Below are 12,315 nucleotides of genomic sequence, written 5' to 3'. Positions count from 1 at the left end.
CATGCATCCCAGTGTTCATTGCAGCACTACTTACAATAGCCAAGACATGGAAACAACCGAGATGTCCATCAACAGATGAATGGATAAAAAAGATGAACATACAGAGGAATATTACTCAGCTACAAAAAAGTAATGAAATAATACCATTTACAGCAACATGGATGAAGCTCTTTGACAAAAACTGCAACATGATCATACTAAGTGAAGTAAGCCAGAAAGAGAAAGACATATACCACTTATATGTGGAATCTAAAAAGATGATACAAATGAACTTATTTTTACAAAACAGAAAAAGACTCACAGACATAGAAAACAAACTAACAAGGCAAGGTAAGGACCTAGCCCAGTCTTGGAATAGATAGCTCCCAATAGATTATTGAGCTTCTAATTATTATTCTTATGAATTCATCCTCTCTAACCAAACTGATGTTTTTTCTTGTCCTATCCACCCAGGTCAGATTTCCAAATCTAAGGCAGAGGTTGTACTATAGTGGTCCCACCAGTAGTATCCAACACATGGATGTGTTATGTGTCAGCCCACACAAGTTGTTTTAAAACTTGAGATAGTTGCCAAAGGAATTGCTTAGGATACAGGTCCAGATGCTAGACTGGAGACTGCAAATAATAGCATCTTAAAGAAGAGCTCATTTCCTCTGTCTCTCTGAAAACAGTTCAAGGATAAGCAGATGGCTATGGAGGTTGCATGGAGCCAGGGGACCCAGGCTCCCTCCCTCTTGTTTCTCTGTCTCCATTCCAGAGTGTCACCCTGCAGAAGGTCCACCATGGCTCACCATCACGTCACCTGGGCCTGCATTCAGCCAGCAGCAAGTGGGCAGGGGACGGCTTGTTCTGTTTTTGAGGGCAAGGCTTGGCAGCTTCCCACATCACTTCAGCTCAGAGCCAGCCCACTTGCCTGAGCTTGGTCATTTGGCCAAGCTGCTGAAGGTGTAGTTTATTCAGGACAGTCACGAGCCCAGCTAAAATCCAGAAATGCCATTATCGAAGAAGAAGGAGAAAATCAGTCTGGGGGGGGGGGGGGCGGCAAACAACTGTCTCTGACACCCTGACATTTAAAAATGAGGACATTTATTGGGGCACCTTGATCATAAGTGTAATTATGAACATGCATGGAGCACCTCTATGTGGCCTCCTGAGACTGTGGGCTGGCATTCAAGCTCACTGCTAGGGATGGCAAAGCTAAGTTCCCTCCTCTACCCTGTCTGTGCTGGATGGCCATGTTGGAGAAAGCTTCAGAATGGCCCAAGGAGTAAATGCCACAGCCCCACTTCCTAGAGGGTGACATCATCCCACCGTCTGGAGTGGACAGTGTTCTTGCTTTGAGTTCCTTTCCTGCTGATCCTTGAGGACTCTCCAGGCACGAGGCTTCCTTCCAGAGTGTGCTTGCTCCCACGTGGTCCTGGGAGAGGGAGCATCACAGAAGGCGCTGGAGGGTGCTGTTAGCATCACCCCTTGCCTGGACACCTGCCGCCCAAGCTCCCCTGCCAGGCCCAGAAGCCGAGGAGCCTTCTGGGGAAGCTGAGCTGGCGCTGGCAAGGCTGACCCTCCAGGAGGGTGCGGGCCACCCCAGGGCCACAACTCCTGGCTACTGTGACGCTGCAGTGTCTGCCTTCCGCCTCCCCGAGGGTCGCAAATACTGCTCCCGGAGATTAGCTGGGCCCTGAGCTCCCGACGGCAGCCTCTCCAAGGGGTGGCGGGGAAGGACTGAGTCACGGCCCCCAGATCTTTCTAAACTGGACTTAAAATGAAAAAATAAATAAAAGAGGGAAAGGGCCTGATTGTTTTTAAGAGCAGAAGAATGAGCTTTCTTTGTGCTCACATGTCTCCAGAAGGACCCCAGGGAGTGAGCTCAGAGCAGCTGCCACCCCCCTCCCCAAACTTCACCTTCAAGGTGAAGCCAGGAGCCAAAGAAAATATTGTGATAAAGTCTAAGTTACTGCTGATGCCTGCCCGGCCACTTGATTAAGTGAGTTGAGTGCAAACAAATCTCCCAGCTCCTTCCTCTCTGCAAACGTGGGTGGGGGGAGGCCAGGCCTGGGCTCAGAGCCAGTCCTTTGCCGGCCAAGCAGGGCTCGGTGCCCCTGACCACTTCTTCTCTTGTTTCTTTCTCCACAATACACAGGACTCGCTGCCCAACATGCGGGGCCCAGAGCAAGGTGAAAATGCGGGGCCCGTGTTCAAAAAGCAGGAAAAGAATGCGGCTACAGGTATTAAAGGTACTAAGATAGAAAGCTTTTGCCTTTCTTCTGTGGTCCTGAAGTGTTAGAGTGTTTTATATTTGCTATTTAACGTTCTCAGTATAGGGAAGCATTTTAATTTGATTGATTGTATTAAATCATATTAAATTCGTACGATATTAAATTCACAGATGGCATGTATTTTTGCCATCAATCTGAACATGGTACAATCCCAATTCTAAACACAAACAGAGAGCATTTACCCTATAAGCAGAATCACCAAAGCCACACAGCTTCTATTTCCTGGCCCGTACAAGCACGTGTATTCCACCCAGACCGGAAGTGTGAAAATCATACAAAACAAACTCAGCTCTTTCAGAGTTGACCCTTGAACAACATGGGTTTGAACTGCACAAGTCCACGTATTGCTGTCCAGTTGCTAAGTGGTGTCCGACTCTGTGATGCCATGGACTGCAGCCTACCAGGTTCCCCTGTCCTTCACTATCTCCAGGACTTTGCACAAACTCATGTCCATTGAGTCGGTGATGCCATCCAACCATCTCATCCTCTGCCATCCCCTTCTCCTCCTGCCTTCAATCTTTACCAGCATCGGGGTATTTTCCAATGAGTCAGTCCTTTGCATCAGGTGGCCAAAATATTGGAGCTTCAGTTTCAGTATCAAGCCTTCCAGTGAACATCCAGGACTGATCTCATTTAGGATGGACTGGTTGGATCTCCTTGGAGTCCAAAGGACTCTCAAGAATCTTCTCCAACACCACAGTTCAAAAGCATCAATTCTTCGGCACCCAGCTTTCTTTATGGTCCAACTCTCACATCCTATACATGACTATTGGAAAAACCACAGCTTCGACTAGATGGATCTTTTTTTCAATTAGGAAAAAAAAAAAACCCCACCATCCCCAGTTGGTCGAATCTGCCGAAGCAGAAGCAAGGCTAGAACAGCTGACTGCAGGACTTGACCTCAACCGGGTTTGGGAATCCACAGTGGGTCCTGGAGCCCGTGGGCCCTGGATCCTGCGCGCGTGTCCCTCACTCCTTGCTTGGCACGTCTGCACACACTCCTCACCTTCTGCTCACTGGCGAGTGAGGAAGCACTGACAGGAGAAGGAACTGCAGGCTTTGCACCACCTTCCCCTTTCCTTCCGAGTCACCATTTTCAGGGTAAACGGCTGGCTAATCCGGGAAAGTAACTCACATTAGAAGGGGTCCCGCGGTCGTTTGGGTTTCTTTCTGCCTGTGTCTTCTTACTGCATTCAGAGCAAACTCTGGTTCTGGCAGAAAGCCCGTCCCTGGGGGCTGACAGTGTTCCCAGTATGGTTCAGTTATGAAGGTAACATGCGCACCTTGGACTCACTTTGAATCTCACTGAGCTGCCCTCCATGGTGGGTACCCAGGGATTCTGATGTCACCGGGAACAGCCAACATGTATGGACAGAGGAGCCTACAAATCATGGGGTCGCAAAGAGTGGGCCCTGACTTAGTGGCTAAACAACAACACACAAATATTCCACTGTACTGACATGCCACATCTGGTTGCTTCGTACCCTTGTTGATGGACATTCCAGTGTTCCCAGTTAGGGACTTCTGTGACCCCATGGACCTTGCCAGGCTCCTCTTTCCATGGGATTTCCCAGGCAAGCATACTAGAGTGGGTTGCCATTCCCTTCTCCAGAGGATCTTCGAGACCCAGGGATCGAATCCGAGTCCCCTGCATTGCAGGGGGATTCTTTACCAGCTGGGACACCAGCAAGTGAATAGTTATCTCCCAGCAGTAAGAACCATTAACATCGGTCCTGTAACTTTCTGGGTGTTTCTCAGGGCCTATGACACCCCCCTTACTGAAACCCTTCGATGAATTCTCCAGTGGCTTCCTGGCCCACTAGACCACAGCACATGCCCCTGCCAGGCCAGCGGGCCCAGAACTGGCCTTTTCTCCCGCCTTCCCTCACTCTACGCCAGGTACCCAGCCTCTTCCTGAGAACAAAGCCTTTCTGCTTTTCCACCTGTCATCGCCTGCACCTGGGATCCCAGCCCCCGCTCTGAGTGACTGCGTCTTCAGCCTTCAGGTCCCAGATCCATGGTCACCACCTCTGAGAGCCCTGCTCTGACCACAGAGGGTCGCCTAGGCGTCCTTCATCCAAGACCAGACCCTTAACTCCCACCAGGGCCAGGCTTGGTCCTGCGGGACCAGCTTGTTACTGAACCCGTCACAGTGGTGGGTTAGACATTCACCACTGGCTTAGGCCGTGTGGGCAGCTACTGCCCGCGGGCCGCATCTGCCCCACTGGCTTTGTTAGTAAAGAGTTCTGGAACACAGACCAGCTTCTTCATATGTCGTCTGCATTGTTTTCCTACCAGACCAGAGTTAGCTGTGACCTGGTGTGACCTGAGAAAACTTAAGTATTTACTATCCGGTCCTTTACTGAATGTGTTTGCTGATCCCTGAGCTCAATTAACTAGAGCTTTCTGCTGGACCCAGGGGTGGGGTGGGCTTCTCTGGGGTCTCAAGGCTACATTAGAAAGGCATGGGTGCATCTGAGCTCAGTCATGTCTGACTCTCTGCAGCCCCATGAACGTTGTGACCCCATAGACTGTAGCCCGTTAGGCTCCTCTGTCCATGGAATTTTCCAGGCAAGAATACTGGAGTGGGTTGCCATTTCCTCCTCCAGGGGATCTTCCCAACCCAGGGATCAAATCCTTGCCTCTTGTGTCTCCCACATTGGCAGGCAGATTCTTTACCACGGGCGCCACCTGGGAAGCCTGCATCCACCTAACGCGGTAGAGCTGCCAAGAAGAAAGGGGAAGCAGGGGTGAAAGCTGAGCGATCAACCCACAGTTCCCGTAAAGGCAGGCGTCAACAGACAGTGTGTTCCCCTTTGTGGCAGTGCTGTGACTTGTTCAGTGAATCTCACAAGAAGTGGCATCCAGACTGCTTCTGCATCTTAAACACCACTGCCACATGCTCTGGTCCGCGTACGTCCCTGGAACCCCGCCTGCTTCTTCTGACCTAGCTGGGTAGTCGCAGTAATAGGCCTGAACCTCTCTGGCACCATCCTCCGTCACCTTCCAGGGTGGGTGGGAGGTGGAAGTCTGGCCCCCTGCTGCAAGGCTGGTGGAAGGATGCCTGTGCAGACTGGCTGACGCTGGTGGAGGGGCCTCGTGGGCATCACCGCAGCCTCATGGTGCACCTGGAAGGCTGGCTCTCTTGCTGCCCTTTTACCCCAAGGAAATGGAAGTCCAGAGGTGCACACCCACTCACTCAAGGTTGCACAGCCTGTTGGTGGCCCAGTAGGGAATCTGATTCAAGGTGTCTTGCACTATGACGTGGTCATACGGACGGACTGGCTAAGGGCACTGCACTGTAAGGCTCTGCGATGACTTGAAAGGGTTAAAAGCATCCCAAACATAGACCCCCTCTAACACCTGCTGGACGCCTCTGTGAAGTCTTCCACCAAAAACCAGGCATTTTTCTCCTGCCCTCGGAGGGAAAACCGGAAGTATATCTCTGCAGGGAGCAGCAACACACCAGCCCAAACTGCTAAGGTCCTCAAGGGTGGGACGGCGAAGTCCTACTCGGGGCGGTGGGGGGGGAATCGGGAGTGTGTCCAAAGGCCCTGGGATGGGAGGACAGCCAGGCCCGAGGAGAGACCGTGCCTGTTCCCTGGACAATCCGGGACTGTGATAGCCCTTTTTCTAGCACCTCCTGGTGGGGAGACCTTTCAAAGACTGGCCCTGGCAAAGCCACTTCAACCAGCGCTCAGCTGCCGGCTTCCATAAACCCACCGAAAGGGTCCGTGCCGGGGACGCAGTACCAGCCACACCGGCGCTTCCCAAGTTCACGTCCTCCCAGCCTGCCCGTGAGGTCTGGGCCACATCTGAGCGCCAGCTCCACGCTTATTTTATATACGTGTATAAACATATATTATATATGTTATTTGAGTGTACATGTGTGCGCTCAGTTGCTCCGTCATGTCCGACGCTTTGTGGCCCTGTGGGCTGTAGCCCGCCAGGCTCCTGTGCCCATGGGATTCTCCAGGCAAGAATACTGGAGTGGGTTGCCAAGCCCTCCTCCAGGGGATCTCCCCAACCCAGGGATCGAACCCACGTCTGTTGTGTCTCCTGCACTGACAGACTGACTCTTTACCACTGAGCCACCTGGGAAGCCCAATAATCCATCATAGCTGTGTGATAAAGCTCCATAAAAATTCCCCGAGTACGGGATTCAGAGAGCTTCAGAGAGGATGAACACATCCGCGCATCAGGAGCGGGGTGGGGGGTGACCCCCAAGTCCATGCAGACAGAGTCCCAGCACCCCGCATCCTTCTAGACACGGATGTGTCTCTTCATCTGGCTGTTCATTTGGATCCTTTAAAATACACTTTATAACAGCGTCCCCAACCCTTTCGGCATCAGGGGCCGGTTTTCAGGAAAGACAATTTTCCACAGACCAGGGTGGACAGGGGATGGTTTGGGGATGGTTCAAATGCATTATATTTATTGTGCAATTTATTTCTATTATTATTACATCGGCTCCACCTCAGATCAGCAGGCATTAGATCCCCGAGGCTGGGGACTCCTGCTTTATAATGAACTGACGATAGAAAGTAAACTGCTTTCCAGGGTTCTAAAGAGGGGGTTGTGGGAACCCTCCATTATTGCCAGTCAGTCAGAAGCACAGCTTAGCAACCTGGATTCAGATTCGTGTTGAAACGGAGGAAGGGACAGTCTGGTGGGACTAAGCCCTGAACCTGCAGGGATCTGTGCTGACCCCAGTTAGTGCCAGAATCAAACTGAATTGTAGGACACACAGCCGGTGCTGCAGAATGACTTGATGTGTGGAAAACACAGACAGCCGGCATCAGCAACGTTAAGTGGTACCTGAGAGAAGAAACCAGGGACCGGGTTTTTTTCCTGTTCAGTCTGGCATCTGGGGCCACTCCATCAATCTTAGCTGCCTTTTTTTTTTTTTTTCCAGTACAAGTTAAGATAGAAGTAAGACACCACACCCACCTCCTGGCCCTCTGGTTTCTGCTTCTCCTTGGCCTCATCTCTGCAAACCAACCCGATTTATTCTCACGTGTGGATCTGTCTCAGGCTTCCCTGGTACCTCAGCAGTAAAGAACCCACCTGCCAATGCAGGAGACGTGGGTTCGATCCCTGGGTTGGGGAGATCCCCGGGAGAAGGAAATGGCAACTCACTCTAGTATTCTTGCCTGGGAAATCCTATGGACAGAGGTCAGCTGTAGTCCATGCTACTGCAAAAGAGTCAGACAGGACCGAGCGACTGTTGTTCAGTTGCTAAGTCATGTCTAATTCTTTGCGACCCCATGGACTGCAGCATGCCAGGCTCCCCCTGTCCTTCACAATCTCCCAGAGTCCACCCAAACCCATGTCCATTGAGTCGGTGATGCCATCCAACCGTCTCATCCTCTGTCGTCCCCCTCTCCTCCTGCCCTCAATCTTTCCCAGCATCAGGGTCTTTTCAAACGAGTCAGCTCTTTGCATCAGGTGGCCAAAGTATTGGAGCTTTAGCTTCAACATCAGTCCTTCCAAAGAATATTCCGGACTGATTTCCTTTAGGATTGACTGGTTTGATCTCCTTGTAGTCCAAGGAACTGTCAAGAGTCTTCTCCAGCACCACAGTTTGAAAGCATCAACTCTTTGGCACTCAGTCTTCTTTATGGTCCAACACTCACATTCGTACATGACTACTGGAAAAACCATAGCTTTCACTATATGGACTTTTGTCGGCAAAGTGATGTCTCTGCTTTTTAATACTCTTAAGTTTGTTACCACTTCCCTTCCAAGGAGCCAGTGTCTTTTAATTTCATGGCAGCAGTCACCATCCGCTGTTATTTTGGAGCCCAAGAAAATAAAATCTGTCACTGCTTCCAATTTTTCCCCTTCTATTTGCCATGAAGTGACGGGACTGGATGCCATGATCTTAGTTTTTTGAATGGTGAGTTTTAAGCCAGCTTTTTCATTCTCCCCTTTCATCCTCATCAAAAGGGCTCTTTAGTTCCTCTCTACTTTCTGCCATTAGACTTAGCGACTAGACAACAACAACATGGATCCGTGTACGGTCACCCCACCCCTAGGGCCAGATGAGACCCTTGAGACTCCAAGTGTTTATCAGCCCAGCACCCTCCCAGGAAGCTGAGCTCTCCCCAGCAAGACTGGCTCACTGCATTTTGGCAGAAGCGGCTGACATCAGCCAAGCAGACAGGCTTCCCAGGACACAAAGGCCCTGGGGCTCCCAGAGGTTGGAAGCTCTGCCCTCAGCAACTCATCGTGTGACTCATCACTTTCCAAGGTCAAGCATCATTTTGAAGGTCGACTGTTGCCCGAGGCTCTGGAAGCCATACCCTTAAATAGTCAAGCTTGCAGGTCGCCTTCTTGCCCACCGTTCCTCGCCTCCATCCCACAAGCCTTTATCTGGGTTTCCCAGAGTATACCGGACACTTTCATAAATCATCTGGGGATTTTGAACCCCAGAGATGCCAAGTCTCCTCCCTTTCCCACCCAGGGATGCCCTTGGGGCCAAGGGTTAGTCACAAGGCATCTGCAGTGACACTATCCAGCGCTGGCACTAAGTGGGTGTCCCGACGGGAGGCGCCCTCCTGGCTCTGCCTCGTGTGGTGTGAGTCAGATAGACACGCGTCCGGAAACACCCTGTGTGCATCGGAAGCTCCATCCCCACCAGCAGGGCCCTGGAGAAGGCCCTAAAGCTGAGTGTGAGCCCAAGCTCGGGACCCTGAGTTTGGCGAGGCGATTGGCCAGTCATAACACCGCCGGGCCGCCAGCAGGCAGGAGCCTCCCAGAAGGGCAGTGTCTCAGCAGCAGTTGTGTGTACAGGCCCCGTTCCCTGGGCAGCCTGGACTGGGGGGCTGGACAAAGTGTGAGCCCCTTCGGGCAACTTGCGTTGGCATCATGCTGGGATCTTGTTTAAAATGTGGATTTCTAAGTCCTAACGCAGACCCAGTGAGTCAGAATCTCAGCATCACACATTTTTAATAAGCCGCCCTGGGGAGGCTTCAGCACAGCACCATGGCCCACCCATTAGCCTAAGATGAGGGCTTCCCAGGTGGCGCTAGTGGTAGAGAATCTGCCTGTCAGTGCAGGAGACGTAAGAGACGCCGGTTCAGTCCCTGCGTTGGGAAGATTGCCTGGAGGAGGAAATGACAACCCAATCCAGTATTCTTGCCTGGAGAATCCCATGGACAGAAGAAGCTGGAGGGCTACACTCCATGGGGTTGCGAAGAGTCAGAGAGGACTCAGCATCTGAGCACTGAGTCGAAGATGCAGAAGGGAATGCAGTCAGCAAACACTGGCTAAGTGCCTTGGGTGACTACTTCCCAGGGGCCAGCTGCAGGCAAGGCACTGCCCTGACCCCTGGGGATTCATAAAAGAAAACAACGCCTAAAGAGCAAAACAAAGAGGTGAAAGATGAAATGAAATAAAAACAGAGGAAACACCCGTCCTTGGGCAAATTTCAGTTTAAGGCATGTGTGCGTCTTGGTGTTGGGGATGTAGATGACAAAAACCAAACAAAGAGTAAGATTATTCCAGAGGGTATTAATTGCTAGGAGGGAAATGAGACCGCATGGCAGGTGCAGTGAGAGGCAGGCGGTCATGACAGTGGAGGAGGAAGGCCTTGCTGGGGGGCAGCAGAGGGGGACCGGGCTCAAGAAGGCTCTGGGGAGAAGGTTCCAAGTATGACTGCAAGGGTCAGGCGTGCTGGACAATGACCTACATCACCCCGCTGGACACTCACAGCTTCCCTGAAAAAGTGAAGCTGAGAGTGTTGGTTGCTCAGTTGTGTCCAACTCTTTGTGACCCCACAGACTGTAGCCTGCCAGGCTCCTTTGTCCCTGGAATTCTCCAGGCAATACTGCGGTGGGTAGCCATTCCCTTCTCCAGGGGGTCTTCCCAACCCAGGAATCAAACCCGGGTCTCCTGCACTGCAGGCGGATTCTTCACCAGCTGAGCCACCAGGTTCCCTGCACAGGGTTTACGAGGGCCCCACCCTCCACCCTCTTTTTCACGAAGCTCCTTCTAGCATCTCCATCTCAATCAGTGGCAAATCCCTTTCTCCAGTTTGTATGAGCCTCCTGTGGCTGCTAAAACAAGGTACCACAACTGAGGTGTCTAGAACAACTGAGGTTTATTCTCTCCCAATTCTGGAGGCTGGAAATCTGACATCAAGGCGTCCGCAGGGGTAATTCCTTCTGGGGGCCCTGAGGCCAATCCAGCGTGTCCTGTCCCCCTTACTTCCAGGGGCGGCCTGGCCATCCCTGGTGCTCCCTGGATCACTAGACACATCACGCTGGTCTCTGCCCCCGTCTCCCCATGCCTGTCTCCTCCGTGGGTCTTCCCATCCTCTCCTTTTCTTACAGAGACTCTGTGATTGGGTTTAGGGTTCACCCTGTTTCAGGATCATCTCATCACGAGATCCATGATTATGTCTGCAAAGACCCTTTTTTTCAAATAAGGTCACTTTCACTGGCTCCAGGGGGTTAGGATGTTTCTTGGGAGGCCCCTATTGAACCCACTGCACAAGTTTCTGAGGGCAGAACATGGTGACCTCTCCATGGGGACTCTTCCTCATAACCCACCTCCAATCCATCGGCCAATCCTGCTGGTCCCAGCTTCAAAATGCACCCCAAGCATCTCCTTCACTTCCTCCTCCTCCCACCCCCTCCCACCTGGGCCCGCACAGCTGCCTCCTCAGGGCTCCTGGGCCCCGCAGTCTGTACTCAGTGTAACAGCAGAGGGCTCTGTCAAACCCCTGGCAATCAAGGCCCTTTTCGGCTCAAAACGTTCAGTAGCTTCTCATCCAAGTAGGAGCAGGGCAAGGCTCCCGATGGCGTTCCAGGAGGCCCAGGCCTCCCCCATCACTCTCCTCCCTCCGCCCCCTGCTCCAGCCCCCTCACCTCTCCCGAGGAGGGCTCTGCTTCCACGCAGGGCCTTGCTTTCTGCTGTTCCCTCTGCCTGGATCGCTCTCTCTGGAAACATTTCTCAGACTTTTCTGTCTCTGCCTCAAGTCTTTGTTGTGTTGCTGTTCGGTCACTAAGTCATGTCCGACCCTTTTTGACCCCGTGAACTGCAGCACGCCAGGCTCCCATGTCCCTCACTATCTCCCGGAGTTTGTTTAAACTCATAGCCATTGGCCATTGAGTCTGTGATGCCATCTCATCCTCTGTCGCCCCTTCTCCTCCTGCTTCAGTCTTTTCCAGCATCAGGGTCTTTCCCCAAGAGCCAACTCTTCGTATTAGGTGTCCAAAGTATTGGAGTTTCAGTTTCAGCATCAGTCCTTCCAATGAATATTCAGGGTTGATTTCCTTTAGGATTGACTGGTTTGATCTCCTTGCTGTCCAAGGGACTCTCAAGAGTCTTCTCCAGCCCCACAGTTTGAAAGCATCAGTTCTTTGGCGCTCAGCCTTCTTTATGGTCCAACTCTCATATCTGTACATGACTACTGGAAAAACTATAGCTTTGATTCTACGGACCTTTGTTGGAGGAGTAATGGCTCTGCTTTTTAATATGCTGCCTAGTTTGTCATAGCTTTCCTTCCAAGGAACAAGCATCTTTTAAATAGCCCCAGCTCAGTGAGACCAAATCCAACCAGAAAGCTGAACAGCGGAAGGCCGGGTCACGCCTCCAACGATGCTAAGGGGAGCACTGCTGTGAACACTCGTGAGCACAGCAAAGGGTCCAGGTGGCCAGTGTTCCCACCGTCCTCCCCACACGGCTCATAGAATGGCGTCTTCTTCCTGCCTCTTGGTTTAGTCTGCAATGGTATTTGCACAATCCCATTTGATTTCTGTTTCTTGTTCTTCAGCTTTATCTTTAATGTGGCTGCATTCAGTTTCAGTGGGAGAAGGCAGGGTCTGTGCTGGGTCCTTTGGGGCCTTTCCTTGAGGTGCACCAGCTGAGTTGCTCCACAGCACGTGGGATCGTAGTTCCTCAACCAGGGATCGAACCTGTGTCCCCTGCATTGCAAAGGCGGATTCCTAACCACTGGACAGGGAAGTCCCCCTTGTTTTTCAACTGTAATATAAACCATTTGCTTTCTTCTGAGTTGCAGGACAGGAGGTAA

This window comes from Dama dama, chromosome 23 (assembly GCF_033118175.1).
Source record: "Dama dama isolate Ldn47 chromosome 23, ASM3311817v1, whole genome shotgun sequence".
In the NCBI taxonomy this organism is placed as follows: domain Eukaryota; kingdom Metazoa; phylum Chordata; class Mammalia; order Artiodactyla; family Cervidae; genus Dama; species Dama dama.
Note: the sequence above shows the minus strand (reverse complement) of the source record.